This window comes from Chelonia mydas, chromosome 1, assembly GCF_015237465.2.
Source record: "Chelonia mydas isolate rCheMyd1 chromosome 1, rCheMyd1.pri.v2, whole genome shotgun sequence".
Classification (NCBI taxonomy): domain Eukaryota; kingdom Metazoa; phylum Chordata; order Testudines; family Cheloniidae; genus Chelonia; species Chelonia mydas.
This window is the reverse complement of record NC_057849.1, coordinates 325,662,608-325,677,996: the sequence shown is the minus strand read 5'-3', so window position 1 is coordinate 325,677,996 and position 15,389 is coordinate 325,662,608.

Sequence of the window (15,389 nt, the reverse complement as noted above, 5' to 3'; positions counted from 1 at the left end):
AAAACTTCTGCCTGTACCATTTGGCAGATAGTCCCATTTAGCCTAGAATGGCTGCTTTTACTGTATCATAGTCAGCTGCCTGGACATCACTAAGCACCATATATGCAGCTTGTGCTTCTTGCAAAAGATAGGAAGCCAAACGGAAGGGCCATACCCTCTTCTCCCAGCCTGCTCCTGATGCCACCCTCTCAAATCTTAAATAAAAAGGCATTGGTCACCCGTCAGGCCCCTTTTTGCACAGTCCCATGCCCACTACCTGGTAATCATTCCTTGCCATTGGACTCACCACCTTCTCCATCAGCTGTTGCTGTACCTGTGCCTGGCCTGTAATAAGTTGCTATAGGGTCTTGTTCTTCTTCTGCTTGTCAGGCTAACAAGGGTTGTCTTTCTTGTCACTGAGTCTGTTGAAACTCTTGGAGCATTTTCTGAAACTCCTTCTGTGGTTCCACTACCTAATGCATCCTCCATGCTGCCTAGCCCACTGCCTTCTTGTCAGCTCCTCTCTCCAGCCCTTCTACCACACCACAGGGTGGAAGAGCCCAGACAAACCCCACTTGTCACAGGGCACTCTGTATTCCTCATGCAGAATTCATTGCAAGGCCAAAGCCAAGAGCTTTATTGACAGTCTGAATACAAGACTACAAGTTCCCCAGAGCTTGAGGTGCTTACATTCTCCCGAAGCACACGGTGAGGTGTTGGGGGAAGATCTCACCTCTCTGAGATCCTGGGCTTCTCTGGCCCTTTCTTCCAACCTTCCCCTCTTCATCGTCCTGTCTCTCTTTTAGCTCGCCTTAGTTGATGAACTAAGTCTCCTTGTTAACTGGTTAATCAGTCTATCCTTATCCAGTTATCTCCCTAAGTTGCCCCACATGGGGACGTTTACCAAGTGTTGAGAGTGGTGGTCAGCCTTAGGCTGTGTCACGCACCTCCCCTGGTTCCTAAAACTCCAGACCTTCTTTGTCCTAATCCTAGAAAATGTTATACCAAACCAAGCCAAAAACTAAGCTAAGCAACCAAACAATATGACCACCTCCACCACCTCCAGCTAAATCCCAAATAAACCTGAAACTCTCTCTCTCTCTCTCTCCCTCTCCCTGCACCCCCATGTGTCATTTTCCTTCCCCACTTTTCCTATCCCACTCCTTTTTCCTTCTGTCTATTACAAGTCTGGCTTAGCTGACTAAGACTGTATATTTTCCAATACTGCTGTAAGCCCATAACCAAAAAAAGCAACTAAAAGCAATGCTAGTACAAGTTTGTCGGGTCTCTAGGTGGTTAACAAAACCATCTGCTGTGCCTGTATTTCTCCAGCAACAAGGTTGCAAATAAAAGTTGAAACCAAAAACAAAAGCTGCTTTTTATATCTTTGCTATTCTTTTCTCTTCCATTTTGTATGTGTTCATCTGGTTTTGTCTTCTAAAATCACCCAGTAACAATAAGAGCTCCAGCCCATCTTGCTAGCTTCTTTTCTTTTTCCCCAAAAGGCACTTACCATCTTTAATGACATCTTAAAAAAATAAGAATGTTTTCTTCCAAAAACTCTCTCTCTAGCTAAATACTAAAAGATTTAGTAACATAAAAGTCTTATTCAATACTTTACATTTAAAATGCTTTAATTTTTTCCTTCTTTTCTCTATTTTTAATAAAAAAAATAATGGTGTGTTTGCCATAATAGTAAGCTAGCTAAGGTCTCTGTATACCAAACCTTATATAAAACTGATCTTAAACAGTAACTAGGTTTTATTAACACCCTTAGCCCATATACCATCAAAATTAATACAGTCTCCTTATCTTATTCCATTGTTAGGGATTATGACCCTTGTTTTATTTCCCTTTTGCCATGTTTGGAAGGAAAACACTGTATATGGGATCTATCTAACCATTCCCATCAGTGTAGTAGACTAGTTGTAAGCAGTGGACATCCATCTTGTATTGTGAGGAAAGAAGATACCAACCAATAGTGAGGAAAGACGATAGCTACCCAAGAGAAACTGTGTTTATAAAAAAAAATAACCTTTTACATAAAAAATAAGCAATTAGGTTTTGGGGGGGAAGGGTAAAGAAGTTCATTTTCATAAATGCAAAATCCCATAAAGTAGGTGGAATTATGTTCTTTATGCCAAAGTAATGGTGTGGGGATGCCTAGAACTTTGAAACAGTTGCCCATAACAGTCCTGTTAAGTCAAGTCTAAATGCCAGCGTACCATTCATCTGACTGCTCTGCAAGGGTTCTGCCTGAAGAGCTGACATTCCTCACCCGTGTGGCTTTGGAGACGCCAGTGCTCATAGCGCTTGGTGACTTTAACAGCCACGTAGAGGGCAAATCCTCAATCACCTCAGGATGTCATCACCCCCCCATGACGATCAAAGGGCTTTCCTTAGCAGTTGTCGATTCAAGCTGGATTGCTGGTCACAATCTTGGACATTAGTGTTGGGGATGGAATTAGAAATGAGGCAACTCTTTTCTACACAAATGGCATCTGCAAGGCAGATAGAGGTGGAGGGAGGGGGAAGTGGTGGAGGGAGCATCTGAGCACCAGGTGAGAAATAAATCAAAGGAGGATAAGTGGAGCCTTTGTTAGAAGGACCTCCAAAAACTGTTACTTTGGCACATGAACAATTTCGTTCCACCCACCTGATGGAACATATTAGGCAAGGTGATGTGAAAATACATGTGAAAATAACAGGATTTTATTCCCCAATTTTAGAACATGGATATAAAGAAATGCATACGTTTATGGGGATAGGTGGAAAGCTAATTTAGATAAACTCATACATGTCTATCCAGAAAAGAGAGAACGTTAGCACCAAGATGTAGGGAACAATGATAAAAAAAAATTGCACTTCCCTTTTTACATCAGATTTGTTGACATCTGATGGATTTTTGCATTTAACAGTTATCAGGGAAGTAGCTTCTATTGTACATCAGATAGAAAATATATTTTCCTCCAGGGTTCTTAATACCATCAGCTGTAATTTCTCCTGTTTTCAGATGGTTTTTCCAGCTGCTTTTAATCAGACAATGTGCTATAATCCTTTGAATCTATACAATGGCATTCAAAATGTCAACAAACATTAGAGCAATGACAGTTTAAAACCTCAAGGGAAAATGAATTTGCTGTATCTACCATTAATGGAATCTTCTTTGTTATGAATTTGCCTATAGAAAATATTGTATGCCATCCTATAAAGAGAGGGGAAGACTTTTTCAAAGGCACAAATAGGTGTGAGGTGTCCAGCTTCCCATGAAAATTTTTCCCAGAGTCAAGATTAACATGAGCAAATATATATTGTACTGATCAAGTCGACTGAAGGACACTATGCATGTCAACCAACCACAAAAATGTTACTGGGCTTCATGGAAGACTTACTTCATAAAATTTTATGGCCTGTGTGTCATGGAGGAGATCTGCAGAAGTTTGTTTCAGAGAAATTAAAATTTATGAAATAAAACAAAGGACAGATTCATAAAATAAATATGTTTTAAGTTTGCTTTGAAAATAAACTTCAGCCTCTCCAAAAATAGCTTAAGGATTCACAATTGTGGAGTAGCTTCAAACTAAACGTTGTTCCTACCACTCTCTGACAATAAAACATGGGGATTTTCAGCCCCTGTTGCCTGGAGATAGAAAAGGAAGTGGAGAGACTGAAAATATAGAGATTCATAGATACTAAGCTCAGAAGGGACCATTATGATCATCTAGTCCGACCTATACAACGCAGGCCAAAGAGTCTCACCCACCCACTCCTGCAATAAACCTCTCACCTATGTCTGAGCTATTGAAGTCCTCAAATCATGGTTTAAAGACTTCAAGGAGCAGAGAATCCTCCAGCAAGTGACCCGTGCCCCATGCTACAGAGGAAGGCGAAAAACCCCCAGGGCCTCTTCCAAGCTGCCCTGGAGGAAAATTCCTTCCCGACCCCAAATATGGCTGAACCCTGAGCATGTGGGCAAGATTCACCAGCCAGATACCCAGGAAACAATTTTCTGTAGTAACTCAGATCCCACCCCATCTAACATCCCATCACAGGCCATTGGGCTTATTTACCATGAATAGTTAAAGATCAATTAATGACCAAAATCATATTATCCCATCATACCATCTCCTCCATAAACTTGAGAGATGATCAAAATCAAAGAGTGCTTTAAAAATAACCAGTAGCATTTCTAAATGAATCTAAAAAGTTGCAGATAATTATTACAGTTCTCTTGAAAGCATGGTGTGTGATCTGTGCATGTGGATTTATGCACCAGGTCAAACACTAATAACAGTAGCGGCATTTTGGATAAAAAGAAGTCTGAGAGAACCATCTGGGAATCTATTAAACAATGGACTATAGTAGTCCAGTTCTGAAGTAAAAAAGGCATGAAGCAGTGTTGAAATATCAGAGGAATGGTTTCAATTTAGCAATATTCCAGATCTCACAGCAGACTGAATTAGTGACTGCACAAGAGTGATCCCTTAATAAATCTAAAGGTCATAATTTGAATACCATAAGAGAAGTGTTCTGTGATCATCTTGAGTGCATGAACATTTCTCAGATAAGTCCATGAATCCACCAAATACAATTCAGCGTTATTAGATATGAATTAAAAGCAATGTATCGCCATCCATGACTGAATCTTAATAAGACATGCCAACACAGCTGAGTTTGACACAAAAGAAAAGACTTACTGACAAATAAATCAGCAAATCAACTGCATTAACTGTGAAAATACATGTTTACTGATTCATAATAATAAAAAAAACAAAACAGGCTGTGTAGGCAGGCAAAAAAGCATAGGGCTTAGAACTTAAAATCCTATGGAATGCAGCTGGTTACTGGAGCATACTGGAGTAAACCAGTGATTGCCCATGGTAACAGGAAATTTCCGTTTGTAAGGTATGAACTCAGCCGATTCAGGAAGGTGCTTTAAAAACACATGCCTCTAAATATTCTAGCAAAATTCCAGGATGTATACCATCAAATGTGCAGCACAGAGATGCAGTTACACAAGTACAATGATTAAACTTGAATTTGTTAGCAATAGCTCATTTGTGACCTTGAAGGAGACTACTGTGATATGCTTTAAATCCACACAGAAATTTCTCATTAAAAAAACCATTACTAGATAAATGAGCCTGCAGCTGAAGGGCAATCATTTCTAAAATATCAGGCAGAGACAAAGAGGAGGGATCAGGGTCCACTGCTGGCCAGGATCTCTAAAGAAAGTAATAACCTATACAGACGAGCAGGGAAACACTGATATGTTCTATACATCATGAACTGTCCCAGCAATCATGGAGCCAACAACGTAAGTTAAAATGTTGGACCAAATGCAAGTAGCAATTTTTCCAACAGCCATCTGAGTTAAAGACCTAGATGATAAGAAGCCAAGTAGAGCAAGTTCACCAACAGAATAACCTCAATGGAATGACAACTAGAAAGATTTTTCCTAGTAAATTAGGGCAACTGTAACACTATGATTTGGTAAGAATCCAATTGTGTCATGATTTCTTCACAAAATAACTCCACTGAAACCAATGGACCTCCTGGAAAAGTAAGGTGTTATTCACCATAAGTCAGAGTGGCAGGATCAGGCCCTCACTGATTTAGTGATGTGGGACCATAAGTATGCATGATCAGAATCACTGTGGCTGATCCTCACTCATGGCAGCTGAAGGATTGCTCACAACAAAGGGTTTGTCTCCAGTGTCATCGTTGGTATAAAATAATGCCAAGTCTGTTCCCCTCAGGAATGAACTGATAGAACCAAAGCTAGGAAAAACCGGCACAGCACAGTAACTGGCTTATGCACTGTCACTGTTCTCTTTGTCTCACACGGCAGTAGGTATATAAATAAAGTGCATTGACCCATTCGTCCCTATTGGTCATCAGCAGGAAGGAACCTTACAGGATCAAAGAGGATTAGGAGACGACGAATCGAATCACAAGAATCCTAAATCAGTTATCACCCAGGGGGAAAAAAAAATCAGGAAAGCACTAGGCAAGCGTAACACCGACAGACCCCAGTCCTCGTCAGCTGGGATCAAACCTGGGACCTCTGGAGCTTAATGCATGAGCCTCTACTACATGAGCTAAAATACACACTCTATTAGCCAACGCTGGTCTAGCCACCACTAGAGAGGGACACAGTGCCACACCATGCAGGCATGGGTTACACAAGTATCCAGAGGTTCATGTCATGCCCTTTTGCCTCACCAAGAGTAAAAATTACCCCTGCACAGACAGCCAGAAAAAGAGTTATGCACCACTTAAATCCCACTTCAAAACTTCCTAGGAAAGAGATTCAGACTGAAAAGAGAAGGATTGAGGATATCTGGAAAAGCTGGAGCCAAATGACCATGTCAGAACGAACAAACCAGACTGGGCCTTGTCACAGATGACTTTACCAGATTTATCTATACTTGTAATCAGTTCCACTCTTGCTCTGATTACACAGCCTGAAGATCCATGACACATTAAAGCTTGAACTGCTGTGGTAAAATCTTCTTAGCTTGTCACAGTTCCACTACACTCTGATCCGGAGTTAGAAATGCTCTTAAGTTTGCCTAGCTAGGGTCAGAACAGCTCTATCCATAACAGGTTGATTCCGTCTTAAAAAAAGTGACTAGAGACTCTCTGAAAGAATTCAGAGTAGCAGCCGTGTCAGTCTGTATCCACAAAAAGAAAAGGAGGACTTGTGGCACCTTAGAGACTAACAAATTTATTTGAGCTCACCTTTCCTGATCACTCTTGTTACAGTGTGTATGGTTACACCCATTGTTTCAAGTTCTCTGTGTATATAAAATCTCCCCGCTGTATTTTCCACTGCATGCATCCCATGAGTGAGCTGTAGCTCACAAAAGCTTATGCTCAAATAAATTTGTTAGTCTCTAAGGTGCTACAAGTCCTCCTTTTCTTTTCTCTGAAAGGAAACATTCTTAAATTTAAGGAGGCAGTCCCAGAGGAGTATGTTGCACAATTCTTAACACTATTTTAAGGACAAAATAAAGCACAGGGAATAAAGTGAGAATGGAATCTGCATCTTGAAGATTTATTCATGCTAATAAAAAGAGCAGAGAGACAAGGTGAGTGAAGTAATATCTTTTATTGGACCAGCTTGTGTTGGTGAGAGAGACAAGCTTTCGAGCCACACAGAGGGCTTCTTTACTCAAAAGCTTGTGTCTGTCTCACCAACAGAAGTTGGCCCAATAAAAGATATTACCTCACCCGCCTTGTCTCACTAATATCCTGGGACCAGCAATATCCGTCACAATATAAAGGCTGGAATGTGATACCCATGAATCCATTTCTGCTGGGGTTTCCCCAATTCATGATGCAACCGTGTATGCCATAACAAGCAAGATTTCTAGTCAAAGTCACTTGAGGGCCAGCAGATGGACTTTTGCTGATAAATTTACAGGCTCAGAGCAGACCTTTCAGTTATTGTAGCTCAATGTTTGAAAAAGGTTAGGCTTGAAATTATTGGATTTGGCTCAGATTCAAGCAAGTCCATTCATTTCTGAAAAATCGTTAAGTACTTTTTAGCAACCCACATGTTATACTTAGTAACAATAAAGAAAGCAAACAAATGATAAGGTAAAGTATGACAACAGCCACAGTTTTGTGCAGTTTTCTGGTGTTTTACAATGGCTCAAAGGAGAGAGGAAACAAAGCTTCTGACATATCATCTTGCAGTTCCTTGCAATCTGGTCAGAGAGAGGACTAATGTGTTGAAAGGTTCCACTGTCCCAATAGCCTCTTACGTAACTGATGATTTAGTTGGTGTTGGTCCTGCTTTGAGCAGGGGGTTGGACTAGATGACCTCCTGAGGTCTCTTCCAACCCTAATCTTCTATGATTCTATAACACTGATGAACTGAGATCTAGTTACTAGCCAGCCCACACAAACAGTCAAGCAAAGCCTGATCCTGGTATGCCTGTACAGATAAAACTCCCATTGACTAGGTGAGAGTTTTGCCCGACTAGAGGCTGCAGGATTCAGCCTGAAGAATCCTAAATAATCGGCCACAATCTTTGCTTTCTACATCAAAGTGGCTACATCTGTGGACACTGAGCAAGTTCCAGTTATTCTGGCATTGTATGTTCAAGATTAGTCCAGTCTCAACGCATGAGTAAATGCAACACTCACAATATTCCACTTAATGTAAAATTCCCAAACTCACATGCATGCCCTGTATAACACTAAAGGTCAGTAAATCCACTTCATGATTCCCATTTCCAGCTCTCAGATGGAACTATAACCAGCTGATATTCCTAGGAGTAAGTTTGCAGTTGCTGGCTTTCTTCTTGCGTATGGGTAAAAAGCATGGATCCATAATCTATATGTGGACTTCAAGAATTTTACTTGTATGCACAAAAGTGTTCAAATTGGCGCCCACAACACCTACTGAGTTAAATGGATTCTGTTGGTGCTTTTTCTAGCACTTGCCTTTGCTGGTGTTTAGGTGCTCTGATGAGGGTGATAAGAATCTATATGGAATAGAAACAAATAGAATGCACACGGGTGTTAGAACATTTAGCGTGCACAAAGACGCAACTGAAAAAATAGCCCTTGCTTTCTTTCCAAAGTGGGGAGAAAATATTACAGTCCATACAGCCTTAAATTCTCCAACAGCCATAGAAAAACACTAGGATATAGGACTGGAAGGAACAACCTGGGTCATGGAGTCCATCCAGGCAACCCTGTCATATAATCCTGTTCATAAATTTATCAAGCTCCAGCTTAAAACTAGTTAGGTTTCTTGCCCCACTATTCTTACTGGAAGGCTGTTCTAGAACCTCTCTCTTCTGAGAGTTATACACCTAATTTCCTGCCTAAGTGTATTCAGATAATATAGATAGGAGTAGCAACAATTACAGTTAAGGTTGAAATGGGTTTCCGCACTGTAAGTCCCCCACCTTTTTTTATTCAATTGCTCGCAATTTTATCAAATTCCTCTTTTGCTGCAATTTTTCCAGGTTTGCTGTCACCCTAAAGGCAAATATTTTGGAAAACTTAGAAAAAACTGTTTGAGCTGACCTTGAGGTACACCGGAAAAGTGTAGCCATTAGAAAAAGTGTATTTCAGTACAATGGCCCATATAACATGAAAACAAAGTTAGAGCTAGAGCTTCAAACTTAGCTTTGTTGTAGAGATTCCTGAGACTTAACAAGTTGGAAGAATATGAAGAACTTGAAGAAAAGAGATGAATGTTTAAATTCTGCAATGTCTCTTAGTTTATTTAACACACAGTAAGGGCAGCTGAGTTATTATCTAGCTGCTGCTGATGATTCTTCTTAGCGTATGTGCAATGTGCCTCAGGTGGCACATGACTAGGATTCATCAGCAAATTTGGTCTGCTGGTTGGGTCATTAGCTTCCCCGGGGCAGGTAATGACAGGGAGTGCAATGTGAACACTGATCCATGCTCCTCATTATCTAGCTGTGTATATGTACCTACCTACCAGACAGATGCAATGTGCAAAAGAAGAGATGCAAGTCATCGTCCATTGCAAGAATTTAGGTGTGTGGTCCTGCATCCGTTGAAGCCGATGGTAAAGGTTTTATTCACTTCAGTGGCGCAGGGGCATACGCTTAGTTATATGCGCTGACAGTACTCTTACAATCCAGTTCACCTAGAAGTGCCATAGGGAATTACCTTGCATTCCATTGACTTTCTGCAGAAAAGTGTAACTCTTGCAGTCACACGTGTAGATAACATTGATTTGAAATAGACAAATGCAAAAGGAATAAGAATGACAGGAAATTAATGTCCCAAAGCTCACCAAAAATGTGTGAATCATTGTAAAAGGGAAAACAGAAAAGCATAATCAGTTGCCATATCAAATGAGACCCAGCTTTTCTGTCGGTAGAATAGGTTCCTATTGAAAAAAAATCACCTTTATCTGTGTCCAGGTGCTGAAAATATTTATGCAGTTGATATTACACACTGAATAACTACATTCTAGATGCTTACATACAAAATCCTCTACAACTAAAAGCGAAGAAACCAATCCCTGTTGCACCTGCAAAGATCCTGGTTTGGCTCTCATTTTAATAATGTTACTATTCTCTCTTTGGGGAGTTCTGACACTACAGTGTGTCTGCCCAATAACTCAGTAAAGCAAGGTAATATAACGTGAGCTGCGTAAATGTATCAGTGGCTAACTATAGTCTGTAAGTGCAAAATGTCCTAGGGTAATTTATAAAGGTGAATCAGGTTAATTTCCTTGGACAGCTGATACGTAATTCAAATATGTTTTCAGCTAAAATTAGAAATCAGATGGCAAGTTAAAAAGACAAAAAAAAACCCACTGGAAGCCAATTTCATGTGGCAGGAGCTACAATGAAGAAGGGTCTTGAACCAATAAGAGCAGGACTGAGCTGGGGGGACCAAGGAGATAGCATCAGACAAAGGGAGGAAGAAAGAGGAGTAGAAAGAAGTGAGGCCTGTGTGGTAGTCTGGATGATTTTAAAAGCAAGGGCCCTCATTGTCAGAGATGCTTGTCAGAGATGCTGGGCAATTATAGCTCCCAGGGACTTCAAATCGGAGTTGTGAATGCTCAGCTCTTCTGAAAATTAGGTCCAAGAAAAGTAATTTTCCGCTGGATCCTGAAGTGAATCAGGAGCGATGACTGAAGATAGATGTGATACGGCCCTGTTTCTTTGTACAGGCATGGCAGCAGTGAACAGCATTCTAAACCTGCTAGGGTCTGGCAAGGTGGGACATAAGGAGCAGTGTTGAAACAGATGAAATGAGAAGAGAAGTGGATTTCAGCAGAGGTGGAGTGAAAGCATCAGTGCTAATACACAGTGTTGCGGAGTTGGTGACAGGAAGGGCTGCAGGCGCAGGAAATATGGAAGGAGATGGACTTCAGTGTACAACGGACAATAATAGCGTACAATTCACAGCCAAAGTCTTCAGTCAGGTGGATATGTCTCTCTAAAGTTCAGTATTAAATGCATTAGTAAAAACTTCAGAGTCCAGCTAGTATCACCTTGGCTGTTAATGGTACTTAGTAGCTCAGTGATTCCAAACTAGTGCAGAGGCCTCCAGCCATACATCTGACACCATATCACACCACATATTTGTCATTTGTTTCGTGATTCAAAATCCCAAAACAGCATTCACAATCAAAGGCACTAGATACAGGCAGCATCATTTATCAAGCAAAACAGATCCTCTCCAGTTCCTCATGCAGGAAATTGAAGCTCTTTCTTTAGTTTGTATCTGGAGCATAATGAATAAATGTGATTAAAGTTACGATATTTGTACTTGGGGAATTCATTACGAATGTGTCACTTGGAAAGTTCCTTGTGTTTTGACGAATCGAGTGTGAAATTACAGGCTCTTAAACAGGTGGGCCTGTTTCTCCTCTCTCTCAGATTGGTTTGCCACTGGTGTAACACCACTGACTTCAGTGAGGTTACTTTTGATTTAGCTCAGGGATTCTCAAACTGGGAGTCGTGACCCCTGTGGGGGTCACGAGGTTATTATATGGGGGGTCACAAGGTCAGCCTCCAACCCAAACCCCGCTTCTGCTCCAACATTTATAATAGGGTTAAATATAAAAATGTGTTTTAATGTATAAGCAGGGGTTGCACTCAGAGGCTTGCTGTATGAAAGGGGTCACCAATGCAAAAGCTTGAGAACCACTGATTTAGCTGGAAGGAGAATCAGGCCCAATGGCTTTCACCCTGCTCCATTTCATAGCTGTACTCACATCTTCAGTAGGGTATAAGGTTATATAGCTAAAGAATGGGATAAAATCTCACTGAGATGCTGCTTTCCCTGAAGCATTATTAACATGGACTAAATCCTGTATTCCAGCTGAAGACAATGAGTTGGCAGTCAATGTGGAATACAGATTCATAAATAAAGCCAAAAGGGACCTTTTTGATCATCTAGTCATCCCTCCTGCAGGAGACAAGCCATAGAATTTCACCCAGTGTTTCCTTCCTCAAGCCAAATAACTTATGGTTGAACCAGAGTGAATCTTTAGAAAGTCACGCAGTCTTGATTTAAAGACTTCAAATGATGGAAAATGTGGCCCAGTATGTTCTGTAACACCAAACAATGGCTCCCTCAGCAGCAAGAATGTTAACAAAATAAAAGCACCCAGTACCTTCAAAGTAACCCATTAATAGAGTTGTTTCATCTTAGTATTTGTTTATGCTGTACAAGCTGATCAACTTTGTCTGAAAAATTCCACTGGCTTAGAATCTCAAAGTGCTGAGATTCCAGATCCCCATGACACTGAGTGAATAATTTGCTAACATACCCACTGCATAATGTATTCAACAAATGTTGCTAAATTTTCCTATTAAAATGCTTGTCAAATAATTGTTTTCAATATTTTTCCAGATCCTGCTGTGAACAGTGTTGAATTGAAATTTGGCTTTCAAATTCAAACAAATGTTTACAAATCAATTGCAGTATTCACTAAACTCTGCTACAGGAATCCTTCATTGTCATGTACCTGAGTGGGTGCAAAACTGGTTGGAAAACCCTTCCCACAGAATAATCAGTGGTTCACAGCCATGCTGGAAGGGCAGAACGAGTGGAGTCCCGCAGGGATCAGTTCTGGGTCTGGTTCTGTTCAATATCTTTGTCAATGATTTAGTTATGGCATAGAGAGTACACTTAAAAAGTTTGCGGATGATACCAAGCTGGGAAGGGTTGCAAGTGCCTTGGAGGATAGGATTAAAATTCAAAATGATCTGGACAAACTGGAGAAATGGTCTGAAGTAAATAGGATGAAATTCAAGAAGGACAAATGCAATATATTCCACTTAGGAAGGAACAATCAATTGCACACATACAAAATGGGAAATAACTGCCTAGGAAGGAGTACTGCAGAAAGGGATTTGGAGGTGATAGTGGAGAACAAGCTAAATATGAGTCAACAGTGTAACACTGTTGCAAAAAAGCAAACATAATTATGGGGTGTATTAGCAGGAGTATTGTAAGCAAGACACAAGAAGTAATTCTGCTCTACTCCAAGCTGATTAGGCCTCAACAGGAGTATCGTGTCCAGTTCTGGGCGCCACATTTCAGGAAAGGTGGACAAATTGGAGAAAGTCCAGAGAAGAGCTACAAAAATGATTAAATGTCTAGAAAACATGACCTATGAGGGAAGATTGAAAAAATTGGGTTTGTTTAGTCTGGAAAAGTGAAGACTAAGAGGGGACATGACAACAGTTTCCAAGTACATAAAAGGTTGTTACCTGTGGATAGGACAAGAAGCAATGGGCTTAAATTGCAGCAAGAGAGGTTTAGGTTGGACATCAGGAAAAACTTCCTAACTGTCAGGATGGTTAAGCACTGTAATTAACTGCCTAGGGAGGTTGTGGAATCTCCATCACTGGAGATTTTTAAGAGCAGGTTAGACAAACACCTGTCAGGAATGGTCTAGACAATACTTAGTCCTGCCATGAGTGCAGGGAACTGGACTAGATGACCTCTCAAGGTCCTTTCCTGTCCTATGATTCTATGAATATCAGCTGTGTATGTTGTAACATTGTGTGTGGAAGCCATGGTACATGGCTGACACATCACAGGTGAACATTTAAAGCTGACTGTAAATTCGTAATACATTTATTCAATAAATTCTTTCTGTTCTAAGAATATCCTTGATCAGATCACAATTTTGTCAATGTATTAGAGTTGTATCATTCTACACATTGTTTTGGAAATGGTTTAACTCTCAGGACTGATCAGTTTTTTCTTAGAGCCGTGTCTATTGTTTTTATTTATATGTTTGGTGCTCATGGAAGCACTGATGAAGCTCAGGGAGCTTGAAGTGGCTCAGGTATGACCTTGCTAGAAGAGTTGGCCTATGTGCCACTGTAAAGAAAAAGCTTCATGTTTACGAAGTAAATAGAAAAGGAGGACTTGTGGCACCTTAAAGACTAACCAATTTATTTGAGCATAAGCTTTCATGAGCTACAGCTCACTTTATCAGATGCTCAAATAAATGTGTTAGTCTCTAAGGCGCCACAAATACTCCTTTTCTTTTTGCAGATACAGACTAACACGGCTGCTACTCTGAAACCTACAAAGTAAATAGGTCGTCATAGCTCTGTTGAAGTCAAGAGAGCTGTATTGATTTACAACAGCCAAGGATCTGACCCTTACCTTCAATTTCAATTTTTTAAAACAATGCATGTACACTGCACGCCTCTTTCCATGGGATGTACAGTACATACTGGTGTAGCCCCTTAGCGTGGGTATAAATAGCAGTGGAGCCAGTAAGACCTGGCTTAGGTGACAAGAGCAAAGACACATCCAATGGCTGTGGGTACATTTGCCAGTTCACTGCTGCTAGAGTCCTTCCCTGCTGCAGGGAAAGACTCTGGGGCGGGTGAAGGTTAAACCAGCTCCTCACTGCTGAAGCCTATCCTCCATGCAGGGAAAGGTTCCAACCTCTCCACACTTTGGAAAGTCTCAGCCTTTCCCTGCTGCCTCCCACCACCAGAGCCTTTCAGTGACTTGTGGTTACACACCATGGTGTGGACACTAGCTTGTTTATACTGTGGCATGTAGTTACACTTACCCCACACACCACCATCAGTGGTGCGTAGTGTAGCTGCAGCCTGCGATTCTCCTTTGCAAGGGTCCATAGGCTAGCTTTTGTAGCAAGGGTATTTATTACTTCCTCTGCATTAGGGTATTCATGAACCTCAAACTCACATAGAATCATAGAAGATTAAGGTTGGAAGAGACCTCAGGAGATCGTCTAGCCCTGCTCAAAGCAGGACCATGAAAAATGCAAAGAAGAGAGACAGTAACTTTCCATAATGATAGAACTCTACTCCATCCCATCTGCCCTACAACTGCCATTCAGCCATTAGGAGTCAGCTACTAATTAAATGGATAATTGTTTTATGTAAGTGACTGACTTATCAGCCTTGATAGCTCCTCCCCTGGAAAAGGTCAGTGGCTTCCCAGGGAGACGCTCTTCACAGCCTGCTAGATGGTGCTTTAGTCAGACCCTTTTGTCAGTTAACCTTTTAACTACAATTAAATGAGTTTGTTAACAAGAAGGTGCCATTTGTTAAAGTCTGTGGTGTTAGTTTGACATGATTTGCCATCTGAAACATTTATCTGATTCATTCTAACTTGTGACCTCCTGTGCTAATGTAATGTTAATCTTCTAGGTCACATACACAAAGCAAATTTCCTGTCTAGCTTAATAGGCTGAATATAGGTAGATATTTTCCTTACAATTCAACTAATTTAAAGGCCATTTTAAAAAAATAAGATCAAGGAAATAAAGGAAAATGTCTGTGTTCTATTACATTGTGGTCTAGTGATTAGACCTTAGGCGGAGAGCCAGGACTCCTGGGTTCTGTTCCTGACAGCCATTGACTTGGTGAACTTGGGAAAGTCTTTCCATTTAC